General features: G+C 37.2%; 2 long non-coding RNA genes across 3 annotated transcripts; both read left to right on the forward strand.

Moving 5' to 3' along the window:
- Nucleotides 1-3,729: 3,729 nt before the first annotated feature.
- LOC107491422 (uncharacterized) lies at nucleotides 3,730-5,809 on the forward strand. 2 transcript variants are annotated; one of them, XR_001592639.3, is made up of 6 exons: nucleotides 3,730-4,224; nucleotides 4,521-4,579; nucleotides 5,080-5,189; nucleotides 5,272-5,346; nucleotides 5,430-5,498; nucleotides 5,601-5,809. It is a non-coding gene; the product is annotated as an uncharacterized LOC107491422 (long non-coding RNA). The 2 variants fall into 2 exon arrangements; XR_008002213.1 differs by lacking the exon at nucleotides 3,730-4,224 and having other exon boundaries at nucleotides 4,350-4,579; nucleotides 5,601-5,799.
- Nucleotides 5,810-6,610: 801 nt separating this feature from the next.
- On the forward strand, nucleotides 6,611-7,473 carry LOC107491432 (uncharacterized). Its single transcript, XR_001592640.3, has 3 exons — nucleotides 6,611-6,725; nucleotides 6,983-7,116; nucleotides 7,256-7,473. It is a non-coding gene; the product is annotated as an uncharacterized LOC107491432 (long non-coding RNA).
- Nucleotides 7,474-10,283: the final 2,810 nt, after the last annotated feature.

The following is a 10,283-nucleotide window of genomic DNA, read 5'->3' on the forward strand; positions in this document are numbered from 1 at the left end:
TTACCAAGTTTTGAAAGACTCCTCAGACCTGATTGTCCAAGCAGATCCTAGTACAAGAATCACCTTATACATATGTCCTAAGGTCCAAGCTATTGGTGTCTAGCCTTATTATTTGTTTCTTTCATTCTTGTTTCCAATCCTTGGCTTTTCTTTTCTTTTTCTTTCTTACTTTTCTTCATTTTCTAGGGATGTTCATTAATTGAAGGTTTTATCATAGCAACTAAGTTCACACTACAAAGGATATTCTATTCTGCAGCTTTTATTATTGAGCTTATCATCTAATCAAGCAATTACCACCACTGAACTTCATTCTAATTCCTACCACATTGGATAATTACTTTCTATTTCAAACATTTTCTCTTATTGATGTAGAGGAAACAAGACAGAATTTAATGCAGATGAGTGATAACAAGCATTTAAACTAGTGCATTTTAACAGACATCAAAATTTGCACTATCTGAACTAATCAACAAGGTAAACAGCAGCTTCTCATTCAGAACATTTCAAAGTAGAGTGAATTTTGTGACAATAAAAACTCTCAGGAGTGTCTTGCAACTTTCTTTTTGTCTTTATCATCTTTTACTCTTGTATTTCCCTTGGTGATGATTCTTTTAAAAGGCTGAGTGTCTTTTCTGCACAATTATTGGAAGTTGCTTGTTTTTCCAAGCACTTAGGCAAATGGTTAGCATGCATGAACTATTGTAGGCTCTTGAACTTAATTTGGTGAGGGAACACCAAACTTAGTCCCTTGCTACTGTCTATTATGCACCAGTTACATGAAACCTTATGCTTTTGCTAAAATTAATAAAACTAAAAACTAGAGAACAGACAATGGTTTAGTGGTTTTCCTGATTGCTTGGAGCTAGTAACTATTTATGTAGAGGGTTGAAATGTGTTTTTTTTAAATGAGATTTTTGGTGGAACACCAAACTTAGCATCCTTTATTCACCCTTAAATTGTTTTAATGTGCAACACCAAACTTAGCTCCTTGCAATACAGATAAATCTACTTAAGCTCTTTATTGAAATAGTTGGGAAAAGAAAACTACCTCTGGTTGTGTTACCTCCCAACAAGCGCTCTTTTAATGTCACTAGCTTGACATTGGGTCCTTGTTAGGATGGCTGCTGATTATGGTGCCTCAGCTTGTCCCCTCTTAATGTGAGCTTTCTTCCTATGCTTTTATGCTCAATGTTTATGTGCTCCAACGAGAGTATTTTATTGACAATGTAGTAATCATCAGTTTGTAGGCCTGTCTCCAACTTTTGATATATCAAATTCACTTTGTCTCCTTCTGAGAATCCTTCAGTTGGGATTTTTTTGTTTTTCCACCCTTTTGGAATACTTTTCTTGCTCTTCTTTCCTTTCTTTGGTGATCCTTCTGTCTTAACAGCAGGTTGTATGTCAGGGTATGTCTTCCTACTGATCAACTCCTTGCTCTCTTCCTGCCTTCTCTTCTCATTCTTTACATCCTCATTCCCCTTTTGTTCTTCTACATTATTTGTCTTTTGCTTCAAAGGTGAGTTGATGAGTGCTTCATTGGGATTTTCTTTTCGATGCAGGTCTTCTTCTTCAACCCTCATGCAGCTTTTATCTTCAATAGTATATTGTATTTCCTGAAAGACATTTAGAGTGATCTTCTCATCATGTACCCTCAAAGTCATTTCTCCTTGTTCCACATCAATGATGGCCCTTGCTGTGGCTAAGAAAGGTCTTCCCAATATAATAGAATCATTCCCCTCTTCACCTAAGTCCAAGATTACAAAATCTGCTGGAAATATGAATTTCCCTACTCTGAGCAAGAGATTTTCAATCACACCCTTGGGAATTACCAGTGATCTATCCACTAGCTCCAATGACATCTTTGTAGGCTTCACTTCTTTTGTAAATAGCCTTTTCATCATAGATAAAGGCATCAGGTTGATATTGGATCCTAAATCACACAGTGCCTTGTCAATGATTATGTTACCAATGGTACAAGGCAAAAAGAAACTCCTAGGGTCTTTGAGTTTTGGTGGGAGGCCTTATTGGATCACTGCACTGCATTCTTGTGTCAAGATCACTGTCTCCTTTTCATTCTAGCTTCTCTTCTTGTTGATGATTTCTTTTAAGAACTTTGCATACAAGGGCATTTGCTCTGATGCTTCAGCAAGTGGAATATTGATTTCTAGCTTCTTGAAAACTTCTAGGAACTTGGGAAATTATTGGTCCTTGATCTCCTTCTGAAATATTTGAGGATACGGCAGAGGAGAGGTGTAAGGCTTCTCCACCTTCTTCTGTTCTTGTAGATGCTCCTTCATTATTTGTTTTCCTTTCTTTGAGGCTTGTGGCTTTTCCTCCTTCTATTTGGACTCCTCTTGGTCTTGCTTGTTTGCTGTCACCTCTTCCTTGCTAACGTCCTCATCATCCTCAGTTGGCCTCTTGTTAGCTTCTTTGTCATTCTTCAAGATTCTTCCATTCCTTAATTGGATTGCTTTGCATTCTTCATTGGGATTGGGAATGGTGTCACTTGGTAATACATTGGGTGCTCTTTCAGCCACTGTTTGCTTGGACAGTTGTCCAATTTGCCTTTCCAGATTCCTTAGTGAAGCTTCATGGTTCTTATGGGCCAATTCTTGATGCTTGATCATCTTTTCCATCATTATCTCCAAGTTGGAGATCCTTTGAGACTCTTGGGGTGGTTGTGGTTGATTATGGGATGTTGAGCCTGGATGATAGTTATTTTTGTTAGTAGATTAGTTGTTGTATGGATAGTACCTGGATGAGGGTTGGTTATTTTGTGGTTTTCTGTATTGGTTTTGTTTAGTGTTTTGATGGTTTTGATGGTTTGTATTTCTAGAATTGTTCTGGTTTGAGTTTCTCTGCCAAGGCTGCTGGTTTTGGCTATCTCCCCACCTCAAATTTGGGTGGTTCATCCAGGATGAGTTATAAATGTCTCCAAGGAGCTCATTTTGTCCAACTCCTTGGTTGTGCATATAGTTAACTTGCTCTTGCTGCTACTCTTCGTAGTTTTCCTCATTTTGCCCCCACCCAGCTGGTGGTTGATTTGTAGTGTTCACTACAGCTACTTGAAGACCATCAATCCTCTTGGCCATTATCTCCATCTGTTGTTGAATCTGTTGATGCATCACCTTGTTTTGTGCTAAGATGGTATGCACACCTTCTAGCTTCAATACACCATTCCTTTGAGCTGGTTAGCGTTGCCTTTGATGAGCATAAAAGTATTGGTTATTTGCCACAGTGTCTATGAGATTTTGAGCTTCCTCAGTTGTCTTCATTAGTTGCACTGATCCTCCAGCAGAATAATCCAAGGCCTCTTGAGCTTTTACACTACAAGAAAAAAGGCTTGTCGGCACCCTTTTTTCTTGCCACGCTTTTAAAGCGTGCCCAAAAGTGGTCTATGGGCACGCTTTTGCCACGTTTTTTTGCCATGCTTGAAAAGCGTGGCCATAGAGAGAAATCGGCACGCTTTTATGAGGGTGGCCACTTATTTAAAATTTGGCCACGCTTTTTTATCGCCACCCTTAAAAAGCGTGGCCATAGAGGAAAATTGGCACGCTTTTGAAACGTGGCAAAATGGTTTCGTTATCGTTACATTTTAAAGCGTGGCCGTTTCCTCTAAATCTTTTGGCACGCTGTATAAGGGTGGCCACAAAGTTCAAAAAAAAAAAAATTCCACCCCTCTTAGTTCGAAACAAATAGTTTACACAACAAACCCCCTAAGGCCCTAACAACACTTCTTCCTTTCTTCGAAACACACCCTCCTCTTCTTTGAAACAATGCCTTAAAAGCGAAAACCTTAACACAGAGCTCATCACCCTAACGGCGGCGGCGCTCTTCACCTAACATAGAGCTCATCGCCGGTGCTCTCACTCTCTCCCCTAATAACACTCGTTGGTCAACCTCGTTCCAACCCTCTCTAGCAATCCCTCCGTAGGTGCCACCTCTGCCGGTGTTCCCTGCATCGGCGCTCCTTCCGTCTCTCCTGTAAACACCTATCCCTCCTGCGGCGGTGACTCATTCTGGTAAGGCCTCCCTCGGCGCTCACTCTCTGTCGCAAACCCTCCGTCGACGCTCTCTCTCGCAAACCCTCAATCGTCACTCCTCCCTCCATGGTTTGGCACCCGCCGCGTTGCCGTCTCCCTCTCTGAAGTCGTCGCACCGCCGTCTCCACCTCCGTCACTCGTCGCACCTCCGTCAGCCACGTTCAGCGTTCGCAGCACCGTGGTAAATTATCTCTTCAAAATTTTTTTGATCTGATTATTTGTTTTTGAATTTGATTTTTTTGTTTTGATTTTCTTGGTTCATTTTTTTCTGATATTTCTAAATTTATATTTTTTCTAATCTGATATTTGGTTTAGGGTTTTTTGCTATAGAGTAACTTTAGTTAGGTAGGTTATATGCTATTATTTTTGCTATAGAGTAACATGGTAGGGGTACCTTTCCCTGCTTGATTTGTTACGAAGACTGTTTAATATATTTCAATACTTAAATATATTTAATATTTAATATCCAACTTGCAGGACATTCAAGAGGCTCATGGGGCAAATAGTTCCTGTATTTGGTGTTGATTGTGCATCAGGTTCGTCTTTTGTCCTTGCCCTAACCTATTGATGTCTGGAATCCTATATTGTATCTTTATTTATTCAAGATTTAATTAAGGGTCTTGGTAACAAGTGTTAAGGCACTTGCTAAGAATACTATAAGAACAAGTAAATGTTAATTTTTTTTTAATTTTTCTATGCACTTAATGCAAACCAAAACTTTTCTATTTTCTCTCTTAACCAATGCCCATAGGAAACTCTTAAGTTAAATCTTTTAAATTAATTTGTAAGGCTCTAATTGTATAGTTTCATCAAATTTTTAAGGCTTAATTACGCCAGTCCTTCTCAACAGCTGTTAAACATTCTGAATTTCTGATAATTGAGTCTTTTGTTGTTAGCAGTCCCTGCCTATTGATGTAGAGAATGAATTATACTCTATTTTGAACTTAATCTTGTAGTAATATGTTGCCTAAGTTAGTTTTATATTGGCCTTAATACATGTTACTTGTCTAACTTTTTTCCATCCATTGGTTATTAGGAGATACGTTTACTGATGGATCAGTTAAATACACAATGACTTCCATAAATGTTCCTGAACCTGTAATGTCATTAGCTATATAGCCAGTTTCAAAAGATTCTGGAGGGCAAGTAAGTAGTTTCTTTATGTAACACACTGACCACCCTGTCCCAGCTTATCAAGTATTTGATTTTCTTGGTATATCACTTGTAGTTTTCAAAAGCTTTGAATCGCTTCCAGAAAGAGGATCCTACATTCCGTGTTGGTTTAGACCCAGAGAGTGGGCAGGTAATGTTCTATTCTATTTATCTAGATCATAAAAGTGGCAAATTTGTTGTACTTGCAATGACATAGTTTACCCTTGTTGTTAGACTATCATTTCTGGCATGGGAGAACTACATTTAGATATTTATGTTGAACGTATTCGGAGAGAGTATAAGGTACCTATTCCTTTCCCATGCATTAATGTTGTTAATCCTTGCTGATACTGGTTTTATATTTCCTGCTTCTGGAGTTTCATTATTATGTTCCTCCTTGTTAAGGTTGATGCAACTGTTGGAAAGCCCCGTGTAAACTTCAGAGAAACTGTTACACAACGTGCTGATTTTGATTATTTACACAAGAAGCAATCTGGAGGGCAAGGTCAATATGGACGGGTAATCGGGTATGTATTGGTAATTTTTTATATTAGTTACCATACATAAGAAATTTTTTTATTAAAATCAGATTAGACGTGGATTGCCTGAGAGTGGCACTTTGCACTATGATCGTCATGCACTAATTATTATTATTATTATTATTATTATTATTATTATTATTTGTATCCCACTAATTTACATCTCACATTTACAATATCAATAATCAAGATTTGGATTTGTTTCTCATGAAAGTGTTAGATATAAAATCATGTCGCTGACCAACAATTTAAGTTCATGGGAAAGATGGTTCAAATCATGGTATATTACTGTACCAGAACCTATTCTATGGTTGTTTTTGGGTCACCCCAAAATGTCTAGTCAACCAAATAGTAAGTCTTTGTCCAGTCTTGAGCATGAGAAGGTATATTATAGTTCCACATGTCCTAAGGATAAGGTGTAGTAGAAGCCTTTACAAGTCTAGGGCGACCCTCTCCCTTGAGCTATTTTTTAAAGTTTAGTTAGAGTGACTGAGTTTCAATAATGGTATAAGAGCTTCTATGACTAGACAGAGGTGAGATTTCCTGTTTGACAAAAAAAATTTATTCTTTTAATGCACTGTGGTTTTTAGTTTCTAGTTTTTTCTGTTTAGTCAATCTTATTTGTAACTAAAGAGGTTGACCTTTCTGTTCTTCTTTGCAATTCTTATGGCTTGACTTCCTGGATCTTGCATGTCTTCTTTTGGTTGTCTAATCTTTCTTGGTTATTCTTAAGATTCCATATATAAAATTTATCATGTTTTGAACAAAGTGAGCATATCATGGCTGATGTATGTTGCTGGTTATTATGCTCACAAATTATGAAAGTCTCAGTCTTGAAATTGATTACATCTTTTTTATGTTTTGCCCCTTTAAAACCTTTTTTAAAGAGTTGAAAGTAATTTACAAGTTTTAATTATGCAATGTAGGATTCAATCGCAAATGGAATCCCTTTGGAAGATTTTGGACATGGTCATCCTGATCCTAATCTGAGGTGAGTTTAGCTCTTTATTTTATAAAATTGTCTTTTCACCCGAGATAAATATATTTGATGGATTGTTCATTGGATAGATATGCAAAGGATCTTGTCAACATTTTGTATGCTGAAAATGGTCCTGATTTTGGAGCTCCATTACTATAAACATATCTTGAAATTATTAGAATTCTGAAAAACAATGTTGACCATTTAGAATGGTAACATCTATGTGTTCTCCAAGAAATGAAAAATTATTGTGTATCTTTTGTTTACAGGACTGTTTTAGCTTGGCTTTCTATTATTGCGCACCGCAACAAAGACAAGAAGGCAGGGGAGAAACTGATCTCTTTGGCTGATGTTGTGAAGGAACACTGGGCAACTTATGGATTCTTTTCTAGATATGACTGAGGTAGGTGTCATCATGGTTGCAATTGAAGTTTCATTTGTAACATGATCTTGGCATTTCAGTTTTATCTTTTGATTTTCTTAGTAAAATGAGCATGGTTAAGTGTAATGGTTTATTTTACAAATCCATCTCCTTCATGTAGGAATGTGAATCTGAAGGTGCCAATAAAATGGTAGCATATCTACGAGAGACTGCATCAAAGAGCAAGATTGGCGATAACTTCTAATGATAATTTTGATAGTTCTAATGATCTCCTAAGTTCTAACGGTGAACTTATTTTGTCCTAATTCAATTATTAGTTTTGTTAAAGTATTGTAATTTTTTAATTACAATTTTAGCATGTAAATAATTCATGTAAATCAATAAAAAAATCAATTTTTTATACATTCTAATTTTCTCTTTTTTTTTTTTTAATTTGACAAAGGAATAGGCCACGCTTTGAAAACGTGGCAAAAGATTTTAGCTGGCAAGCCACGCTTTTGAGGTGTGTTATCGGCACCCTTCAAAAACGTGGTGATATGTACATTTTTTGGTACGCTTTTAAAGCGTAGCTATAGGTTAATAGATATGGCCATGCTTTTTAAGCGTGCCAACAGATGAAAGCCTGCCAATAGAAAAAACGTGTCGATAGATCCATAAAAGCGTGGCGATAGAGCAACCGGCACGCTGGCGGACGTGACCCTTTTAAAAGCGTGCCGATAGCTCAAAAAGCGTGGCGAAAAGCTATCAGCACGCTTTTTTACACTTTTCAGTACGCTTTTAAAGCGTAGCAGAAAGCTTATTTTCTTGTAGTGTTACGAGTCAATCCCTCACAGAAATTCTGAAATCTGTCCCATTCATAAAACATCTCCGGTGGACACTTCCTAATCAAGGTTTTGTATCTTTCCCAGGCCTCATAAAGTGATTCGCCATCCATTTGGGTGAAGGTTTGCACCTCTATCTTCAATCTTATGATCCTCTGAGGTGGGTAGAATTTAGCCAAAAATTTGCTCACTAAATCCTCCCAATTATTGATGCTTTCTTTGGGAAATGCTTCTAACCATTGAGTAGCCTTATCCCTCAAGGAAAATGGAAATAGTAGCAACTTATAGATGTCTGGGTGTACGTCATTTATTTTAACTGTCACATATCCTTAGAAAGATGGTTAGGTTCTGATTTCGATTTTCCAAGGGACCACCTCCATAAGAACAGTTGTTTTGCACCAAAGTGATGAGTTGAGGCTTCAATTCAAAGTTGTTAGCATGAACATTTAGAGTGAGTATGCTACTCCCATAGTGTCTTGCATTGGGGAAGGTGTAGGAAGCTAGAAATCTCCTTTGGGGTTGGCCATTGTTAGCCACTTTATTTGGTGGATTAGGGATATTCCCCTCCATTTTTGGATTCTCTTCCTCTGATTTTTCTTCTCCAACAACTCCCTTCCCTCTTACTTCTGTTCTAAATCTCAAGAGTGTTCTCTCTGGCTCATGATCAAAAGATGTGGATTCACCTCTTTTTCCTCTTGACATAAAACACACAAAACCAGAAACTAAAAGTAATTCACTCTACTGCTAGAGTGAGGTTAATGTTAGCTTAAACAAAAACTCAAACAGTTAGTTTGCTTGACAAAAATAAAGAAAAAATGCTTAATCTAGATTATCACCCTACTTAATCATTGTCAATCTATATCAATCCCCGGCAACGGTGCCAAAAATTTGATAAGGGAAAAACGATTTCACACAAACTTAACGGCAAGTGTATTGTGTCGCATCAAGTAGTAATAACTCACAAGAGTGAGGTCGATCCCACAAGGATTGATGGATTGAGCAACTTTAGTATGGTGATGAATTTAGTTAAGCAAATATTTGATTATTTGAGTGAAACTTGATTAACAGAAGTAAAATTGGAAGAAAATAAAAGGGAAGAGGTAAATTGACAAAATCCTAAAATGCAGAAGAAGTAAATTGTAGAAACTTAAAGTGTAAGAAAGTAAAAGAGCTGAAACTTAAAGTGCAAGAAAAGTAAATGACTGAAACTTAAAGTGCAAGAAATTTAAATTGCTGAATCTAAATTGCTGTGAAACTTAAATTGCTTGAAGAATAAAGGGATTTGGGTACTAGAATTCAAAATAAATCTGGAATTGTAAATTGCAGTAAATCATATGAAGAGAAGTTCCAGAAGAATCAAAGCAGAAATGGATTCTAGATCTCAATTGTTCTCTCAACAAAATAGAAAAGAAATTATAGAAGAAATGAAAATGAAAATAGAAAAGAAAATTTAGATCCAATTTCCAATTCTTAGAACTATAAATAGGAAAAGTAAAAGATGATTCTCAGATGAAGAATTTCAGTGGAGTTCTTCAATTTGAGTTCAAAAACAAAAATCAGAAAATAGAAGTTGCCGAAGAAAGAAAATGAACAAAGAAAACTAAGATTTGATCCCAATTCCACCAATTCTAAATTTTTCGAAAGGAAAAATAAAAAGAGCTCAAAAAGATGAAAAGAAAAAAGGTCCTTCTCAAATCAAACTTGCTCCTATTTACACACTTTCTATTTCCATCATTTAACATTTGAAGTGGGCTTTTTGGTTTGGCCTTGAATGATAGTGGGTGTTTGGTGAAGCTCATAGTGGAGTGCTCCGTTGACAAATTGAGCGCTACGTTCACTCCTTCAGCGTACCCTTTTGGTGCGCCTGTTGCCTCCTAGCGCTCTCCTAGTGAGCGCTGCGCTCCTTTAGTGAGCGCTCTCCCTTGGTGCCAATTTCCTCACTTGGAGCGCTCTCCTAGTGAGCGCTACGATCTGATTTTGAGCGCTGCACCATAAGTGCTCCTCACATGCACACTTTTTCTTCATTGGTGCTCTTTTAATGAGCGCTACATTAAGAGTTTAAGCGCTGGCTATGTGTACGGATGGCACAAGGCTTTGCTCCAAAGCTTGAAATCCACGAAAAAGGTAACTAAGTGAGCGTGGCGCTCACTTTAGAAGTGAACGCTAGCCATGTTTGCTAGTGAGTGTGGTGTTCTCTTTGTAAACGTAACACTTCCCTAATTATTTCCCTTTTTTCTTCATTTCTTCACCTACAAGCAATCAAATAAGAAATCAAAGTCTCACCAAAATCACAAGGTCCTTGCACCATTTATAATATCAATTACTTCTAGCCTAAACATAAAGATTTTGTGTAAAATAAATGATGTT

The sequence above is a fragment of the Arachis duranensis genome, chromosome 1 (assembly GCF_000817695.3).
Source record: "Arachis duranensis cultivar V14167 chromosome 1, aradu.V14167.gnm2.J7QH, whole genome shotgun sequence".
Classification (NCBI taxonomy): domain Eukaryota; kingdom Viridiplantae; phylum Streptophyta; class Magnoliopsida; order Fabales; family Fabaceae; genus Arachis; species Arachis duranensis.